Source organism: Protopterus annectens, chromosome 6.part0 (assembly GCF_019279795.1).
Source record: "Protopterus annectens isolate FY-2018-M chromosome 6.part0, PAN1.0, whole genome shotgun sequence".
Taxonomy (NCBI): Eukaryota; Metazoa; Chordata; order Ceratodontiformes; family Protopteridae; genus Protopterus; species Protopterus annectens.
The window spans coordinates 60968446-60990159 of record NC_056737.1 but is presented as its reverse complement, the minus strand read 5'-3'; positions in this window follow the sequence as shown (position 1 = coordinate 60990159).

The window sequence follows — 21714 nt, the reverse complement described above, 5'->3', positions numbered from 1 at the left end:
GGCTGGTAAATCCTGCTATTCTGTATAGCATTACTTAATGTTGCATGCTCTTTCTTAAAGATATGTTGGGAAGAAGGCTATGTATTTCGTGTAAATCAGAGTATTGTGAGTACATAAATATAAAGCATTTGGAGGAAATTAGCAGACTGCACACTTGTTGGGATGATAAGATGTAGGGTATTTACACATGTCCTGATGTTATCAAGGCCAAGAACATGTATTGGGTTGTGTGTGTGTGTGTGTGTGTGTGTGTGTGTGTGTGTGTGTGTGTGTGTGTGTGTGTGTGTGTGTGTGTGTGTGTGCCCATGTTTCTCTATTTATGTGTGTGAAGTATGCATCGCAGAGAAATCTGCTTCTGTGGAACCATCTTCCACCCCATTTAAAGCAAAGTACTTCTCCTACTCTATTCAAACATAATTGGGTGACTTGGTGGGTAACCACAAATTCACCCCCCCCATCCAGTTGAGTACTGTTGTCTCTCATAGATAGTGGTAACATATAAATGTCACAACATATCCTTTTTCTGCCCATTTCTGGGTTATTTGTACACAAAATGTAAGGGCTATAATCTACCATGAGAATGTAAGTCTAGGCTTCTGAAGATTCTCACAGATCAATTGCCTGTTAAGTACCTACAAACCTATGTCCTACAGAGAAACAGTGAAAGAGGCAGAAAGAAAACCCTAGATTATCATGAATGACTAATTTGCAAACAGCCTCAAACCTGACTTCAATTTATTGAAAGGATGGCAGCCTGTCTGAGGAGACCCATCACAATGCACAGTTGTCAGGGTTACCTCCTCTTCCTCAATAAAGAGAAGATCTGCTTCTTAATGATTATACCTCCATTATTTGAAACACATGCTGATCCCTAAGATCATTTTTTTCTTTTTGTATTGTACCAGGGGGCTAGCACTTTTGAGAAAACCCGATGTTCTCTTATTCTGGAAGGATGTCTGCATTTTTTTTCATAAAGTCTCTTATTTCAAACTATTTTCGTGCATTTTAATATATTCTCAAATCTAGTCGGTAAAAATGTGTTTGAATCTTGCGTAGTGTATTGGCACTCATAATAAAAATCACAGTGGATATGTTATGAACTTCTGACTTTTACTTAAGCAAGTCTTAGTGACCTGGCTTCAGTTTCCTGTGACATACTTTCTTATTTATTTTAAGGACTTTATTCACTGTGTAGTATTCCTACTGTTTTTTACAGATATGTGAAATTCATTTCTCATTCATCAGCCTCATAACACCCAGGCTTTGGTACACCTGAGGGCCAGATTCCAAAAGAGTTGTTCTCAGTGTAAGTCTGCCCTACTTCTGAAAGACTTGCTCTCAGTGTTCATGGCTTACTTTGGTGTAAAGCCTATCTATAATCAGGCTTACATTAGGAGCCAGATTCCAAAAGACCTGCTGTCAGTGTAAGCGGTCACTTATGCTGAGAACAAGTCTTTTGGAATTGGGCCCTAAATGTCTAAGGACCATTAACTATGAAAAGTTGTTTGTAGTTTGGGTGCCTATAATTCTGAGATAGTGGACTCACCCACCCCCACTTTTCCAAGATGTAGTGATATCAAAATTAGTACATATAAACAACAGAAATGTGTGGAGTGCAAGGGTATAAATTGCTTTAAAAGGTGCAAAATCAACTTTCTGAATTTGCTCTTTATTAAACTGTCAGGACTCATAATTTTGAGTCTTGCACTCCAATAAAGAGTTTCTTGTCTTATTTTTGTTTCTCATGGGTACTCGACTCATAGGTAATGGCAATGTTGTCTTGGTGCATATATTGTTGCAATGGTAGTCTATCTTCTCCAGCCAGGCTCTTTTGTATAAAAGTACTTTACAACTGTTTGCCACTTTGTTTGCCCTAAAATATGAACAAAGTCCAGTTTACATCTGTAACTTATAAAGCCAGAACAATTTGCAGCACTAACACCCGGGGAGGGCTTTCAAGGAGGTAACTTCTATTAGCACATGTTTTATTTTTTTTCACATTGGTTTATGTTTAACTTATCACATTTTGCTAATGATCCAGTAAGGGCATATTCTTTTTGATCTTTGTAGAGATAACATTGTTAATGCCAACATTAATGCCTTTAACTTTACTTGAAAAATGAGCTTTCACACTGTATCAGAATTATTATGGCTATGTAGAACAGCATAAAAAATACAAATTAACCATGATCTTTTCTTCTGCATTTGATTAACACTTTAGGTTGCTATTTGGGAAAGTGCTATACAAATGCATTTCTGTTTTTATACTCTCTGCAGTGTTGTATCAGGCGGTAGTCTAAATGATCTGAAAGAAATTGTTTAACTACCCCTGGTGGGTCTATGTTGGATATCCTACAATACACCGACATGCCACAAAGCCGACACCCAAAACACCAACACCAAAAGACCGACAAATCACAAAACCGACAACTCACAAAACCGAACACCATAACACCGACACACAAAACGTAAACTACACATTACACACAACTATATATGCATTAACCTTAACCCAAACCCTAACCCAAAGGTCCGACACTACCGCACACTTACCCTACCCGCACCCTAACCCTAACTCACTTAACCCACCCCTAAACCTAAAATCCGTCACTATCGCACACTTACCCTACCTGCACCCTAACCCTAACTCACTTAACCCACCCTTAAACCTAAAGTCCATCACTATCGCACACTTACCCTACCCTCACCCTAACCCTAGCTCACTTAACCCGCCCCTAAACCTAAAGTCCATCACTATCACACACTTACCTTACCCGCACCCTAGCCCTAATTCCGACACTACTGCACAGTCACCTTTCCCGCACACTAACCCTAAATCCCTCACTATCGCACACTTACCTGTCTGCTCCCTAACCCTAAATCCCTCACTATCACACACTTACCGAGTCACACTCACAAATTACCTATGTTGATGTTTCAGCTGTCGGGATTTCACCTTGTCGATCATCTGTGTCGTCGGTCTTCTGGTGTCAGTCTTTTGGGCGTCAGCATTGTGGCATGTCAGTCTAGTGTAGGGGACCCTCTATGTCATATAATCAAACTTCCAAAATTTTGAACACCATATGTTTGAACTTGGAAGTTCAAAATATAACAACATCGAAACCTCAGAACAGCAAATTTTTTCCCAGGGAAAAAATTCGCTGTTCCAAAAAACACACAACACAAGCACACCAAAAACCTAATAAACCTACACTAAACCTTACATACACAACTATCTATGCTCTAACCTTACATACACAACAATCTGTGCACTAACCTTAACCCATACCCTAACCCTAAAGTCCATCACTATCACACACTTACCTTACTCATGCCCTAACCCTAAAGTCCATCGCTATCGCACACTTAACTTACCCGCACCTTAACCCTAAAGTCCGTCACTATCGCACACTTACCTTATCCATGCCCTAACCCTAAAGTCCGTCACTGTTGCACACTTACCTTACCTGCACCCTAGCCCCAATGTCCGTCACACTCACACACTTACCTTAACCCGATCCTTAACATTCCCACCACAGGAGAGAAAATGTCGAAGCTACAGAAACAGCCAACCGAATTATTTCCCTAGGAAAGAATTCATATTTCCGTGGCTTCGACATTTTCAATTTTCAAACTTCCCAGTTTGAACTTCTCATATTCTCATATATGAATGCTCGATTAAGTGACATGGACCCCCCCCCCCCGACAATACTTCAACATGAACAGATAAATTAACTGCCAGTAAACCATCATCTAGTGCAGTTTTTTAGAATTTGTGGACAGTTAGCATTTAGGACTGCTTCATTTTGGAGACCACACTAGTGAAGTGAGTGTTTTCAGTTTGATTCATCCATCTATATGCTTATGAGTCTCATGTATCTTTTAGCATGACCCTGAGAGGGGCCGTTGCCATCCACAGAGTTTACCAGACAGGTAGATAATGACTGTAGATTGCCATATGTTTTTCTCATCTCACACACACACACACACACACACACACACACACACACACACACACACACACACACACGCAAGCACAAACACATGCACACACATATGTGCACACACACACACACACACACACACACACACACATCTACAGACAATTTGGATTGGCTAATCTGCCCACCACACACCTTTGAGAGGTGGAATGAAACAGGAGTACCTGAAAAAAAAAACAAACACAGGCAGAACATGTAGAGATAACACAGAAGGCATTCCAGCCAAAACCTGAACAACAGATTCTCTTGCTGTGATGTGACAATGGTAATCACTGCACCACTATACCCCTCCTTTAGATTGATTATTTATGAAAGAAAGAACGAGAGAAAAAGAGAAAGAAAGAAAGAAAGAAAGAGAAAATAACTGCAGATTAAAATATGAAAATTGTTTCATTTTAATTTTCACTGTAAAAATTCTATACTCTGTCTGAAGGAATGGAATATACATAGAAACTGTTTGCTTTTAGAGATTCACTCTGTTCTGTTTTGTAGTATTAGTGTCTTATAAGGCATTTTTCTTCCTTTTACAGGGCACATTTATGCAGGTTAACTCTGCATTTTTTTTTAAATTTAGTTAGCAACCAAGTCCTTGTCATAATTGAAAATCTTGTTCCTTCACATTTCAAACAATTTTCCACATGCAGCCAAGCTTTCTCTAAATGCAAGGCACTTTTTCTCAGCTACAAAATCCAATTCTAACTCATCATGAAAGACCCCTACCACAACATAACCAAGAAATGTGGATGTTCTGAGAAATATTTAACTGCCTGGAGAAGCCCTCATTTGCTGTACAGAAAACAAAAATAATTTGTGGTTCAAGGACACAGTAGCTTGTCTTATAATCAACAATATCTCATCTTTTCAAAATTTAGAGACATTCAGCTGTTTGATGCAGTTATCTATGAGATTTCATTCCTGCTCCCTTCTGACTATAGGCAGGTAGGAAAACAGCAGACCTCAGAACAGGATCTAGTCAGAACCCAGTCCCTGTAGCATTTCCAAATCCTAAACAGTAAGCAGATTATCTCAGCTCCCTTTCATGGAGAAAAGTCACACTTTCATCATTCTCATTTAACAGTAACTCCATGAATGTGGGTGCCTTGCTCTCCTTTTCAAAGATTGTACATAGCAAGGCCTTTACTTTACTTGCAGCTAAACCTATAGAAATAAAATTTTAATGGAAATGGCTGCAGCCTTATGGAGACAACCCTTCCCATCCCATGTCCATTAATCTGAGTTTGTCTTACCTTTCAATTGAGAGGTCCTAACCTTACAACTCCAAAACCTAAACCTAGCTCTCCTGTGCCAGAATTAATGCAGTACCAAACCTTATATCCATGGACCCTTTCTGATTACATATCATCTACTGGCATGTACTCATTAATCATAGTGCCACTAATACATAAAAGACTGCTGCAGAGTATACTATTAGTGACCAGGATGGGTAAACCTATCATGGCTAGCCTGCTTCTGGGCAGCTTGTATTACTTTCCTCTTTTTCTGTGCACACCATAGAAAGGCATCTCTTCTACTTATCACTTAACATTGCTATGTTTAACAAATCTGTTATTCTCAGGCTTCCTGCATAACATGCATACTAATAAAGATTAAAGTGAAGATAATCCCATATGCACATTTTTGGTATGAAATCATCACTATGAAAGTGCGAATATGTACCCCAGTCTTTAACAGTAGGCAAATATATGCACTTAGTTCCTGGCCTACAGCCACTGATGGTCATAATCTCAGAGCCACTGGAAAACTACTGTAACACTTACACAAATAAAACAGAAAACAAGCTGACACAAGTCAATGGTCATTGTATCCAAAAGCAAGTGCTTTTAGCATAGTGATGGATTTCTTACCACAGCCTAGAAACCTTGGATATCATAGCAGCTTGGCTTATATATGACATATTATGGCTGTCATATAAACTGCAGCTTAGATTTGACATCTCGATATCTATGGAAATTAAATTCTACCCTTAAAATTCAGTTTAAGTAGACAAGATAAACAATACCAGAGGACAGGGGTATGACCACCATTGCCAAAAACTCCATAGAATACCCCCCCATACTCATCACACGGTGACTCTTTCCTGAATTCAGTATTTTATAACATGTTGCCTAGAAAATATGTAATGTGTCTTTAAAAATGTGATAATTGCCTTTAATATAATGCAGTATGGAATGAGGAAGATATTCTCACAGCAGTTAACTGATTAAGAAGGTTTTAACTGACAATCAACGATGTATATAAGGATGTTATCTGAAAGCAATAAACCAGGAGGTTATTTCCTCCCCTGAAGGATTGTTTTGAAAGAAGATCTTGGAAGCTTGGAATTGGGAGATTTCAGTCAGTACTAACCTCTGGAATGTACCTTGTGCAATTACCTTTTTTACACAATTACACAAACTCCACTCCACACACCTTCAGATAGAAACAGCTCTGATCCAAAACAATACCAAAACAGCAAAATCTTCAGAAGTCAGGAATCGAAAAACAGGAACCAAAGTCAAATCCAAAAGCAAACTTTTTATTCTCCAGCGCCTCGGTGTAACTGGTATACTCTTGAAAGGTGGTTACACCAAGGCGCTGGAGAATAAAAAGTTTGCTTTTGGATTTGACTTTGGTTCCTGTTTTTCGATTCCTGACTTCTGAAGATTTTGCTGTTTTGGTATTGTTTTGGATCAGAGTTGTTTCTACCTTTTTTACACAGCCTGGAAGTCCAGCCCAGAAGAGGCCTATAGCCTTGAACTTCCCCTCCAAAGAAAAAAAAATGTATCCTGGAGGGGCCATGTGGAATGTGAATATGGAATGAAAGCAGTCCAAATTATTATGCATTTTTGTCTCAGCCTCAAAGCTAAGTATGGTGTTATTTTGGATTTTGTTTTAAAGTATAAAAATAACATTTTTATATGTTCTACCTTAGCAGTTCTTTGAACTTACAGTATACAACAAAATCAAAGTAATTCACCTACCTTGTTTGTATATTCATCTGACACTCCTATTGACACTATTAGTGAATTACTGCACCAGCTCACCTCTTATATTAAAAATGAATTGCAGTATAATAAGGCAATTATACAGTGAATAGAAGCTTTCCTCATAACTATAGTTTGATTCAACTCTGCACAGGTATGAGTATTTATGCTCTATACCAGAAAAAACAAAATCTCTCAGAGAATAATCCACTGAATATAATAAAAGGGGAATTGCATGCAGTATGGCAGACACTATCATTAAAAGCCTGCCTACATTTCTCTTTAAAATCATGTTCATGTCTGGAAAACACATCTTTTTTTCCTTCAGAAACTGCAGGAGATTTGCTGCTGACATAGCCTGTCACATAGCTGCTGGTCTGGAATTGACCATCCTGAATTCTTAACTTTGAAAAGAAATACAGCTGTATGTCAGACTGTATTGTAACCATTGAAATGAATATACTGTACAGACGATACTGGAAGAGAAGAGGTTAATCTCAGCCCAGCTAACTTTGAAAAATAGTCTGAAATTAAATTACCTGGTTTAGACCATAAAGATTATATTTTACAGTTCTGATTGCAGCCTGAGACAAAATGTCTGTGAAAACCAGGACTAGTAATCCTACTGTGAACAGTTTCCACATTGGAAGGGTGGAAGTTTTTCAAATGGTTTTATAGACTACATATGCTATAACACATCTTAACAAGGTTCTATGTATGTGTATTATGACACATAGGTGATAGATTCTGGTTCAGTTTCTAGTAAAGGTGGTAGTGTGGATACCAGAAGTTAGATAACCAGATGTGTATGATGTCATTCTGTAATCCAGCACTGAAATAATGTTTTAGTACTAAATGTGACAGAAGTCTCAGGGCAGTCTGTTTGTGAAACTTGACAAAGAAAGACCACTCATCCATGTCATGTTGTCTTGCTCTAGTAAGTGAACTAGGGAACAGTAATTCTTTAGTTCACTCAGAAAAATATAGTGAGATTAGTTAAGCATTGTTTTTCTGTATCTCTGTGAATCCTTCCATTGGTGTTATTTTTCATTTTTCCTGTAACTTGAAACCCTGGTGTTTATTGTAAATAGATATTTAGTATTTTCATGTTCTTTTATTATTTATTATTAAACGTATTTAAACTTTTCAATGTGGCTGGTCTGTTATAGAATATTTTAACCTTTGATAGTACTTCTAATTATTTGGTGACACTGTGGCCGCTTCTGAAAACCTTGCTGCATTGGTCAAACACTGCAATTTGCATTAGTATCAATTTTACTCAGTATAATTGGGTAGTCTTATAAGAACTTTAGAGTAGCTGGCTTTGGAGTGTTCTGATGGCAGTATATACCATATAGACTGGGTAGAGGGGGCATAGCTGTTAAATCTGTGCCAGCCATTCCTAGGTGTTTTGTGTGTGTGTGTGTGTGTGTGTGTGTGTGTGTTTGTGTGTGTGTGTGCACGCATGAAAGTCAAATCTCAAAGAGTGCATTGTCAGCTACTTGGAGCAGGGACACTGAGCACTGGTTTCTCAGAGAGGGTGGTGGAGGACTTGGCTTGGAGCACTTGGCTGAGAACTCACCTCTACAGCTGTGTCAGTCGAGAGTCTTATTTTTGGCCTGGAGAGAGAGACAGAGAGAGAGAGACAGAGAGAGAGAGAGAGAGAGAGAGAGAGAGAAACCCAGCCCCAGGACTGAATGTCTTTCCTGTGTGCTCTTAAGGGAAATTGTGCTTGATGCAGAGAGCTGCATCTGAAAATACTATGTGTATCTAGAACACTGGTATCAGTGGTGAGGACTGAGGCTCCTTGATTACTAGCCCAGAGGAGGGGCATCACATCTCTCTCTCTTGCTCTTTTTTTTTTTTTTTTTTTTTTGCAATGAGTGTATCTCATTTCAGAGTTACATGCTTCTTGTGTGGAAATATTAAATTAATAAAAAAAACTCAGCATTTTTTTCTTCCAAATATTTATCAATAATAACCCTAGCAGCTACAATTACTTTACTTTACAGATATGTTTATGAAAGAAAGCACACTGCAGTGTTTAGAGACATGCCACTTCTATATAACGTGCAATTTTAGCACTGCTTTTAGTATTTAAAATTTATCAAATAGCTCATCAATATTTGATAAGCAGAAATTGCAGTGTTAAATACTTTGGCACCATGAATTGAACAATTCAATATTTGAGAAGCAATGACTTTCCCTTTTATTTGTACCCATATCAACAAGTTAGTATTGCTTTCTTCCACCTTAAGTGCACTGGTCATATAGTCAGTATCTCACCATGGACTTTAACTCTGCTCATTCCTGACTGTCCAGCTTGGGTCTGGACTTACCCTCAAAACAAAATGCATACCCTTTTGGTATGAACCAAACTCATTTAGACCTGTTCTGCACTTGCCTTTTACATACATACACAGATCATTCAGCATTGAGAATTAAACTCTATAAAGCTTCTTGGAGTTTTTTATACAATGTGCTTAGGGCTGTGCTCCAAGGCAATGTTATCATTGCATTAAAACAGTCAGATGCATGACATGCTTTCCAGTACAAAGACCTTTATGATCAGCTATACCAGACTTACCTGTCAACATCTTAGGGCAATAATTCTGGACAAAGCCTCAAATAATAAGGGGCAAAGGCCCAAAATCAGTGACAGATTTTAAATATTGCTGTAGTAAACTTAAAAACATTACTAGAATAACACGTTTTCCATTAGCATGCATTATCTGGAGGAAATGAAGTCTGAAACTCAAATGTTTGTCATTATTTAGTGACTGCAATTCTCAACAACTCATCAGAACTTCACAAATATTACAAGGAACAGACAAAAACTGTCAGGCAAAAATGTGAACATTCTGTGAAATTTTGGACAGTGAAGAGGTACAGTACCGGAAGAGGTGCAATCTTAGTCTTCTATGTTTTTATTATGCAATAACTAACCTTGTCTTAATCACCACTTGTAAATCTGAGCTAATTTGCAATGAGGTATGCTGCTGATATAGACAGCATTGTAAAGTCATAGTCAAACTTATACCAGCTCATAAAACTAATTTATTTATTATTTATTTATTGACATTTGTTAACCAGGTTAGTCCAACTGGGCTTGTGGCCCATTTTCAGTGGAGACCCGTGGAGAAAAGCTCCAACAATACATTTCTAATACAAAGTATAATATTACACAAAAATATTGAGGTGAGAAGCAATAATACATTTACAAATACATTTCTATTACAAAGTATAATATTACACAAAAATAGTGTGTATATATAAAAATAATATGTATATATATATTTCTGCTATAGGTGTGGAATTATGCAAATACCTTATAATAGGAGTGTAGGGGGACTAAGTAGTATCATCAATAAGGGCAAGTGTGGGGGAGAGACTAAGTGGGGTCATTGCAAGGACAGGTCCTGGAATTGAGAAAATATGTTTTTAGTTCATTACAGACTGTTATACTCCAGTAATGGCCTAGCATTGTCTAATATATCCAACCCAATATACTTTATCAAGCACATTTTTTTTTAGAATGTACTGTTAGTGCAAATCAGATTATCTACCAGTAGACAAGGAGACTTAACTAACATGGTCTACATGGGCAATCTCCAAATGTTATGCTGCTTCAATATGCATCCTATAGTCTCACTTAACTGTCACCGAGCATGCCTTGTTTATTTTGTATGTATTTTCCAAGTAGAACACCTGGTTTACCACTGATTAATTTGTTCTTGTTTGTATATAACACTGTCACAAATGTCTATCTGCATTAAAGTCTAATGATATATGTGTGTGTGTGTGTGTGTGTGTGTGTGTGTGTGTGTGTGTGTGTGTGTGTGTGTGTGTATATATATATATATATATATATATATATATATACTCACACACAAGCGCGCGTGCACACACACACACAACACACACACACACACACACGCACACACACACACACACACACACACACACACACACACACACACACACACACATATGTATGGGTATATTAATAGTGATCGAATGAGCATAATGTCAACATCTGTTTGGTCAACACCTTTTGGTTGACAAAAACGGATGGCTGACCTGTACAAGAGAAGGATGATTCCGGGGTAGGGGAATATTCCCTTTTCTGTGGGATTGAGCAATCCTGGTGTTAGTATATATATTTAGCAGGGGATGTAGGAGAGTGCAGCCTCCATGGGAGGTTTAGGGGGGCTTGCTCTATGGCAAAAACACTTGCTGTTGGTTTAGTCCACTATGGAGTAATCCCTGGAGCAAGCACAATACATGTCAATATTCCATGTTTCAATGTTTGTATGTCCATATTCTGAAAGTTGCTTTTGTGCTCATTCAATATCTAATAATATATCCATATGTATATATTTTACATACACATACACACCCACAAATAAAATTCTGCTGGAACTGTGCAAACACTGTATAAACAAATTTCTTGAACTGTTACTTACATGTACATCACATCTTCACTGTCATAGTACTCTAGTGCATTCCTGTGTATGAAGGCATTCCTGTGTTTGTGAGAATTATACTAATATTAAGCACGGGTGGCAAGTTACTAAAAGTTGTAGGTCTGGACTTTTTCTCCCTGGTCTTTCATTGTAAATGGTATTAATATGGATCTTCCATTACACACTTCTACACTATGTTCAGAAATTCTACAGCAGTTCACTGCTGTGGATTAATGCACATTGAGGCATTTGTTGTTGTTGTTAGTACACTGACTTGCATTCTTTTTTGTGGTCATTGGCAGTGTTATATCCCCAGTGGTCAGTATAGCATATAAACATAAGATTGTGAGGCAACTGCTTAGATAATTTCTTCAAGAAGCAACCAGTATTGTTCTGATAAGGACCAAATGTAACACTGAAATGATACATTTGAAGTTTGTTGGCTGATAAGGGCAGCTGTCACCAGGCAGTTTATCCAGTTCACTAATTAATGAACAAACTGTAGTCCAAAGTTAAGCAATATGTTGCAATCACCTACTCCTTTGCAAAACTGCTATATGGTAGAGTCATGTCGTCTGGCTTTTCCAGCAATTTCCTCCCACTGAAAAGGTTTCTTCAATCTTAATCTACCCACTTCCTCCTATTATTTTTAGAGAGCTCATTCCTATCTCTATATTGTGCTTTGATGCTTTTATGCATTATTTCTAACAGGCAATAACCTCCTGGCATTTTTTGCTCACTAAGACACTTAAGAACTTCAATCTAGTCCTACCGTCTACCCAATTTCCTCCATGGCACCTATACTGATGCCAGTCTCCACACAAAGCTCTTCTAGTATAGATTATAGACTTTTGTTCCCTTCTTTGGACAATTTCTATCCTATATCCCTTTCAAGAAGTGTTCCTAAGAACTACACTCTTTTCCCCAGGCAATGCTTCAAAATCACTCTATACAAAGAGATAGCTTATTTCGCATAGGTTAGCTGAAACCTGTAACTGTGTTTATCCATATAAAACTGCTACACATCTATTTACATCCAATAGACAATGCACAGGCATAACAGTGTAAAAGATATTTCTCATCAGACAATGTTTTTTTTATGTCTGGATTGTCAGCTAAAATAAGCCTAAAATAAGTCCTTGTAATCTAAACCTACACTTATTCTGTTTAGCTCATGCAAAGTGTTTAGTGATGAGTGTGAGGAAAAGACAGTTTCAGCAGGAAACAGGCAGTCACTTCAGGGACAAAATGTACCTGAAGTCTGACCAGTGTAGTAAAAGGGGTCTTGGCAGCAGGATACCTATATCTCTATCATCACATGGGCAACAGTAGCAAATGGCCCTTCACAAATCACTTTTGAAATTCAGCACACACAAAAGGCTTTTACTGTATTTCAAAAAATGAGAAATATTCCCTCAAAGGTATTCTGCATCACGGTGACAAGCTGTTCATAGTCTTTTTCAGTCATTAACACAATAACACTGCAAGGCTGTAAATCCAATGCTAGCAGTACTGAAATTAGTTTAGGTATAGCTGTTGTATGACATTAGCTTCAGTGGTTGTGAACTGTCCTTAACTGTCTCTGAAATTATGACAATTTAACACATGCTAAAGCTGCATGTAAAGTGTAGTCTTGTTTGATTCCTTAAACGTCTACTCACAAAGCTGAAATTCTGAACTCATTATTTAAAGATAAAGTGATATTGTGTTGCACCTGAAAACTGGAGCTAGTATCTAATAGTCAATCAATTAAAATGAAAAAAAAAAAAAAATGTCTTTTAGAAACTATAGCTGAAGGTCCACTGATAACACTACTGGATGAAAATAAACAGTTACAAATAAGGCAATTTATCTGAATGGGTGGTATTTTTAGTTACAATGACGCTGGTGTGAAATTTCATCTTGGCTTGCACACTTATTTTACTACAGCCAAAAAATCAAGTCTGAAAAAATTAAATCAACTGCACATTCTTTTCTTTTAATAAAACATGCAGCACATATTTTATTGCTCCTCCTTATTTTATTATTATTATTTTTTACATATGAAGCAAACTACTCAAAAGCTATACACACTTAGGAATAATATGGACCTGAATGAGCTGTCATTTTTTGGTTTATTAACAAGTATTATGTGCTATTGTGACACAGCCAACCTGTTGTTTCATAACAAAGGGGATTTTTTTTTGTCATTTTTGTTTTAGTTTCTCTGTTTTAGTCACCCATCAGCTATTGTTATCATCCATCATCTACACAGAGATGCTAGAGTATAGCAGTATGAGGCTATGTGTTACAAAAGTAATTTGAAAGAAGATGAGGTTCTCTGGTTCAATTCTCAACTGGGGTGCCTTCTGTGCAGAGTCTGCATGTCCTCCATGTGGTCACGTGGGTTTCCTCTGGGTGCTCTCATGTTCTCCCACATTCCAAGGACATGCAGTAGGTGGACTGGACACTCTAAACTGGCTGTAGGTGAGTATGTGTGCACAAGTGAATGGTGTGAATGAACTACCATGGCAGGGCTAGCCACCCAGCAGTGTAAACCGTGGCTTGAAATGATGGTCACTGCAGTAGTGACACCCTGATCCCCTGTGCAAAAATGGGAAAAGGGGTTGAGGATGGATGGATGGATACACTTACATACATGTAAACAAGCAGAGACACACACACACACACACACACACACACACACACACACACACACACACACACACACACGCCACCCATGCGCGAGTACATACACACACACACACACACACACACACACACACACACACACACACACACACACACACACACACACACACACACACACACACACACACACACACACACACACACACACACACACACACACACCACCTATGCAAACATACGTATATGCTGCACACACACACACACACACACACACACACACACACACACACACACACACACACACACACACACACACATTTGCAGAGGTGTGCCATATGAGCTTTCTCTGCATGTTTGATTGTTTGTCATATGCTCTTTTTGAGAAAGGGCAATGTTCATCATACAGCAAGCATTATTTCTACATCTGTTGCACTCAGAAGGCACCATACAGGCTTAAGATGACCTGAGCTATTGTTGAGTCCTCCAGGATAGGACTATAGTGGGAGTGCTCATTTTCAAAGAGTCAGAATATGATGATGCGCAATCAGTCTTAGACAAGCCAGGGAGGGAGCAGTTTTATCCAAATTAACTACATCAAGTTTGCCCTTTTCCCCATGAAGTAGTGAGCTCAGAGATGATTACAGTAGACATCTGCTTTTCATTTGCTTGGAAGTGGGTTTCCCACCCCAAAAATATTTTTGTCATTCTTCTGTGAACTCATTTTGAGTGCCTTTTAACAAAATATGTTCATTGAAATGGCACTTATAAATATATTTTTATTATATTTCCACAAATTTCTGCAGCAATACCTAGACCCAGCAAGTGTCAGCTGTTGATTTAAAACCTTGTATATTGCTTAGGATGTGTTGGAGAATGGCAGACATATTGCAAGTAATATTCAGTGCTGGTGCAAGAATAATTCTCTCCTAAAACATCTGTTACTAGGTAACCTCATGTACTTGTATAAAATATAATGGCAGTTAAACTATTGCATTTGACACTTCTTTTCATTGAAACTTTCTCAGCAAATGGGAACTTTCCCATCATTTGGTATTGGAAAATGTATTTTTTTGTCGTTTAGGATGAAACCCCACACATATCCTTCCTCAAATACAACTTACATGGAGATCACCATACCTCAGAAAAAGTTATAGCCTTATATTGGAGAAGTTCTTGTTCAGTCAGCTAGTTTCATCTATGTAAATAGACATTACTGAATAGTCACTGACAAAGAAACAGTATCCCAGCTGTACTACCTTTCTTCGGGTAGGAGTCATGGAGTTATAGAATATAACAGGCAGTGGCCCAATTAATATCTTACACCTGACCTTCCATATCCATTTCTGGGCCTAGACTGTACATCTAACCTTTGATGTTTATTAATTGGACATATTTTTTGCCTGCTTCACGTATGTTATAATGTAACAGAAGGCAGCAGAAGCAGTAACGACTCAAGTGCAGTGACTCTGGAAGACCCCTGTCAGAATATTGCCATGTTTGTAATAACACAAGACTGTAAACTGAGATAAGATCCCCTAAAAAGGTTGTGGTAAATGTCAGTCCTTGTTTCACTGACATGAGTAACCACTGGTCAGTCTTTCAAACACATTTTGTTATGTTGACATGTTCTGTCATTCATCTGTGACTCTAAGAAATGTAATAGTTTCTTGTCATCTCTTTCTGTCTCTTGTCTCTATTTTTCTCTGACTCTTGCCTTTATCTCTCTCTCCTGTTCTCTAGATAGGAATAAACTACTGATTGCTGAAATGATCTGTTCACAGAAGTTCTCCTTCCTCCTGCTGTCTCACAAGCACCCTTTAAGATCCTTATCCAGTTAGTTAATTCCAATCACAGGTCCTTCTTTTCCCATTACTCATACTACCTTGAACAAATTGTTCCACTGGATAAACAACCTACATGTCACTGAAGTTAGGAAACACTTTCCTCAGATTCCCAGCTGCAGTGTCCTGTGAGAAGTAAGTTAGTTTCCACATCTCAGATAAGATTTTTGTTCCACGCTCCCATGTCTTCTTGCTGACATATTTCTTCACCCCCCCCCAAGTTTGTTAAGTTTACTATCAATGTCAGCCCACTATTTATTCTATTTAGCACTTCAGTCTAGATGGTGAACTCCAACTACTGTTGCTTCTGTTACACATCAGCACCTTTTTGTCACTCTGCAGCAATCCTTTGAATTTGTGTTACTGTACAAAATGCAGTACTTTTTCTGCCACAAATTTTGTTACAGTAGTTGATAATGTAGTACATTACAATAATTAATTAGTTAGCATAGGTTTACTTTAGGTGTACCATGCCATTTTTACATTTTGCACTATTGTAAGCTGCTCTTCTGGTTGCTTTTGTTTTTGCATGTTGCTTTTGTTTTTGCATGTTCTAGTTCATGTATTTTTTTTTATTTATTTGTTTATTTATTTACTTGTTTGTTTACATTTGTTGGCCAGGGGTGGTGTAGAGCACTGATCAGTAGTGACCAATTTCAATCTCAGCCCAGGATCTTACAGAGAAATGATAGCAAAATTCCAAGAACTTTTTCATATTGCAAAATAAAGAAGATTAAGACAGAGTCTCTTATCATAACCGAGTTACTGTGTGTCCGAGACATGGATGAAAAGAAATTCAGGCCAGGAACGAAGCTTGACAGGTGAGTCTTGGCATTCAGGTTGGGAACACATAATAAAAGGTTATGATAAGATACCCGATCATAATTCTTTACAGTGTATGGAGCTTTATCTGCTCAATGTACTACTAGTTACAGAATAAAAAAATTCTAATTGTTTTGCCAGCTTTCAAAGCTCTGTGACACATTACCAGTACAGATGGAAGGCAGAAACAAATCTGTTTTATTCTGCTGCTGCTGCTGTTTTCTGGCTAGTACTGGCAGTTTATTTAATCTTGAGAACTGAAGCAAGGGGTGCTTAACATTTGTTAGGATTGGGCCTCGCTCTATAACAGTACTTAACTGATTTGTTTTTTTCTGGATATCAGAGCATAATCACCATGCTCCATACATTACAAACATTATGAAACAAAGGTAACAAATAAAGGTAAGTTTGAGTAACTGAACTCAGAAAGACAATCTACAGCAGGGTAAACTCTTTTTAATTGTGAAATATGATTGCATAATATCATGTACATATGTGAAACTAATAGCTTCAGCAACTCTGCTTAAATTTTGTTCTTCTGCACAGCTTATGGACATACCAACATTGTTTTTTTTTTCTTTTCTTCTTCTTTTTCTTATTTTATTACTTTTATATAATGGAAGCTAAAATAATGCTTATTTTCACTTTTGAGAATTCTGTTATTTTTTACTTGTCATTATTGCACATTGTATAATAAGTATGTGCAATGTGTTATATTGCTGTTTGTCCATCATTCTTAAATTATTACCAGTGAGATGAATTTGTTTCCTGGTGATGATAGATTTAGGGTGGCATTCATAACCCCAAGGTTCATACATTTATAGTGGTTATCTGTGAAGAGACATGCTACACCTATCTGCAAATACACTAATCTATTGTTATTTGCAATGATTACTGCAATGTAAAAGATTCCACAAGGAAATACCCACTTTCAAGAAATGCTAAAAGTCGGTGGAGTTATGTTTTAAGTTTGTCTGAAGTGCTACATTGGCATATAAATGCTTGTATGGTTTTTTGAAGTATCCAGGTATTATGGACAGATATGGCTGTGAGCAAGCATGTTCAAATAATTGGGAGATATTTAAAGCAGGCAGCATGCAATGTAGTTATTTCAATTATTTAAAATATATATATAAAGGGGGTTTATATATTTTCTATGGGGTGTCCATATGTGTGCACCCAGATTGTTTCTTTGAAAGGTTATTTTCTATGGGGTGTCCATATGTGTGCACTCAGATTGTTTCTTTGAAAGATTATTTTCTATGGGGTGTCCATATGTGTGCACCCAGATTGTTTCTTTGAAAGATTATTTTCTATGGGGTGTCCATATGTGTGCACCCAGATTGTTTCTTTGAAAGATTATTTTCTATGGGGTGTCCATATGTGTGCACCCAGATTGTTTCTTTGAAAGATTATTTTCTATGGGGTGTCCATATGTGTGCACCCAGATTGTTTCTTTGAAAGATTATTTTCTATGGGGTGTCCATATGTGTGCACCCAGATTGTTTCTTTGAAAGATTATTTTCTATGGGGTGTCCACATGTGTGCACCCAGATTGTTTCTTTGAAAGATTATTTTCTATGGGGTGTCCATATGTGTGCACCCAGATTGTTTCTTTGAAAGATTATTTTCTATGGGGTGTCCATATGTGTGCACCCAGATTGTTTCTTTGAAAGATTGCAAAGTAGAAGATAGAAAAGACGGAAAAACTGGGAGACGTAACAAAGAGGAACACTCAGATGGGACACATCAAGAGAGTTTTGCTGGATGAGATAGGAGAGGAGGGTTTCTATATTTTTGGTGGGTGATAGCCCCCCCCCAACTTTTCAAGTTTTTTGTTTTGTTTTTAATATAAGAGGTTATTTTGAGAAGGAAGTAAGTTAGAGAGCATAGGAGAGAGAATTAGGGATGGAAAGAGGTGAAAAGGAGTTGTTTTCAGATTCATTCCAGTCCACAGGACCTCAAATGTCTCCATTGCTTGATGGCAGTGCAATGGAAAACCCTGATGTTGATGAGGTGGAGACCTATGGTGTCTCGGTGATTACAGTTGATCAGTGCAGTGAGTTATTCACCTAATATAGAAGATCCTGCATGGTCCAAAGTTGTCTCTCCACTTCCTGCTCCACTACATCCTCAACCAAGTCCTGAAGCCCATGGTTTGTATGACCTGTCAAGCTGCACTATATAGGGTGCCTACAGGACCATTGCCATTGCCCCAACTCTGTTCAGATGCCCATGTACAAAGAGAGGGTGAACATTCCCCGTCTTGGGAGGAATGTGGTTGGGCTGATCCTGGGACTTTTGGGCATGTGGGAAAAGGATCATAAACAAGAAAAAAAGGGGAAAAAAAAGAAAAGTAATGCACACTTAAGATAAGAAAAAAGAAGAAGGGTATAGAGAGAAACAAGAAATGGAGATACATTGAATCATAATTTGTTAACATAACAGTGCCAAGTTTATTAATAGTACTTGCTTATTTTTTATTAAATGAGAACTGCACCTTAAACCTGAAAACAAGTATTTCAGCACATTTGAACATTTCTGCACTACTAGTGTCTCTGTATCAAAGTAAGCGGCCATTATTATTGTCTAATGTGTTATACCCAAAATGGCCTGAAAGGGGGCTGCCATGGGCAGCATGACTTTTTTAACACTCAATGTCTTCATCTTCCTGATGTCATTTTAGAGGAACAGAGAGAAATATCTATGATGAGAGGATCATTTACTGTGGTTCTCTCTCTCTCTCTCTCTCTCTCTATATATATATATATGGGTCTACTTCTAATGCCCGAAACGCCGATTCGCCGACAGGGAAATAACCGACGCCAGAAACCCGACAACACACAAACCCGACAACGCGAAACACCGAACACCATAACACCGACACACTACACGTCAACAACACAGTACACTACAACACATATCCACTAGCCCCAACCCAAACCCTAACCCTAAGGTCCGACACTACCGCACACACTCCCTACCTGCACCCTAACCCTAACTCACTTACACCCCAGACCCCAAGCTCCGACACTACCACACACTCCCTACCTGCACCCTAACCCTAACTCACTTACACACCCCAGACCCCAAGCTCCGACACTACCGCACACACTCCCTACCTGCACCCTAACCCTAACTCACTTACACACCCCAAACCCCAAGCTCCGACACTACCGCACACACTCCCTACCTGCACCCTAACCCTAACTCACTTACACACCCCAGACCCCAAGCTCCGACACTACCGCACACTCCCTACCAGCAACCTAACCCTAACTCACTTACACACCCCAGACCCCAAGCTCCGACACTACCGCACACTCACCTATCACACACCCTAACCCTACATCCCTGAGTATTCAACACTTACCTGTCCGCTCCCTACTCCTACATCCCTCACTATCGCATACTTACCAGGTCGCGCTTACACATTCCCCTTGTCGGTCTTCCGTCTGTCGGGATTCGAGCGTGTCGGTCAACTGCGTTGTCGGGTTTCTGGCGTCGGTCATTTCCCTGTCGGCGAAACGGCGTTTCGGGCATTAGAAGGAGACCCATATATATATATATATATATCTATCTCTCTCTATCTCTCTCTCTCTCTCATCAGCTTATAGCATTACTGCGACTGCCTAGTTTTAACTGTCTGCATTAATCTACATTTGAAATTGCTTCTTTTGATTTTCATTAGTGGCCATCTCTGATACAACATTTTAAAGAATGACTGAATGGTAGACTTGAAAATGTTGGTGAATCAGTTGTTCTTGTCAAAGTAAAAACTGTAAACCAGTGTTCAAGTCTGAGAAATCTGACCCCTGTGATTAACAGGTGTTACTTCAGCTGGAATGGTTTGTGTTTCATTCATGGGTTTTAATATTGTAGCTACAATTAAATTTTTTGATGTTAATCTTCCTTCCCAAAGTTATTGGCTTGTTTCAACAAAACAATTCAAAAATACTATAACAAAACACTAGTAGAAGCATGCACTTTCACAGAAAATTCAGTGTAGTAAAAAGTAAAATCAAATACTGACAGAAAATAAGAAAAGTAAGATGAAAATATTTTCTTTCTGTATGGCACTAAGAATTTGACTATTAGGGAATAAAGCTACTTTGTATTAAGAAAATGTATACATTGCGTTTTGTTGTTCATTTGCATCTGAAAATTAAGCTTATAAGTCATATTTTTGTTCAGAATCCAGGTTATACTATTTATTCCAGGTGTGTTGCTGGCAGTCTTTGACTAATAAGGCACATTTAAATGCAATTGTTTTCTTAATAGCTATGTAGTTAGAATAAATCACCTAACCTAATTATTTTGCCACTCTTATTAGTATTCATGATGTAACAGATTATGAGACAAATGCAGGAAAAAGGCAAACAGAAATACTTTACACATAAAAGAAATGGAATATTTATTAAATTATGTTTTTTTCTGTATGTAATGTGTTTAGTGTTGGACTACAGGGATAGAAAGTCACTTTGGAAAGAAACACTTGATATTTAGGTGGAGTTCTCCATTAAATCTTTATTCAGAAAAGAAAATGCTCTGATAAAATGGTCCTAGAAAGTTAACAATCAATACAGGGGCATGAAAGGGTGATAAATTTTACAGTTGCAGACTACTGATATTAAAGAAATAAGCAGGTGTTACGTATGAAGTGGTTACAGATTTTACACTGATAAGTTATTCTACAATATTTTACTGAATTGGATTGTGCTGCAGGTGTGTCCTGAATACACATTATTTACACTGTTAACATTTGTGTATTACTTACTTTTGGATTTATGCTTAAAATGAAATAAAAAATGTTTTTAATTTCTTATTTAACAGATTCCTTTAGCGAATGATACCTTTTTCATTTCATAGCATTTTCACAGTTTGCATGCTCACTAGCAACCTTGGCCAGCCTGGCCAGTCTTCTATGATGCAGGGAAATATTATACTGAATCTCCTGTTCAGCTGGTCA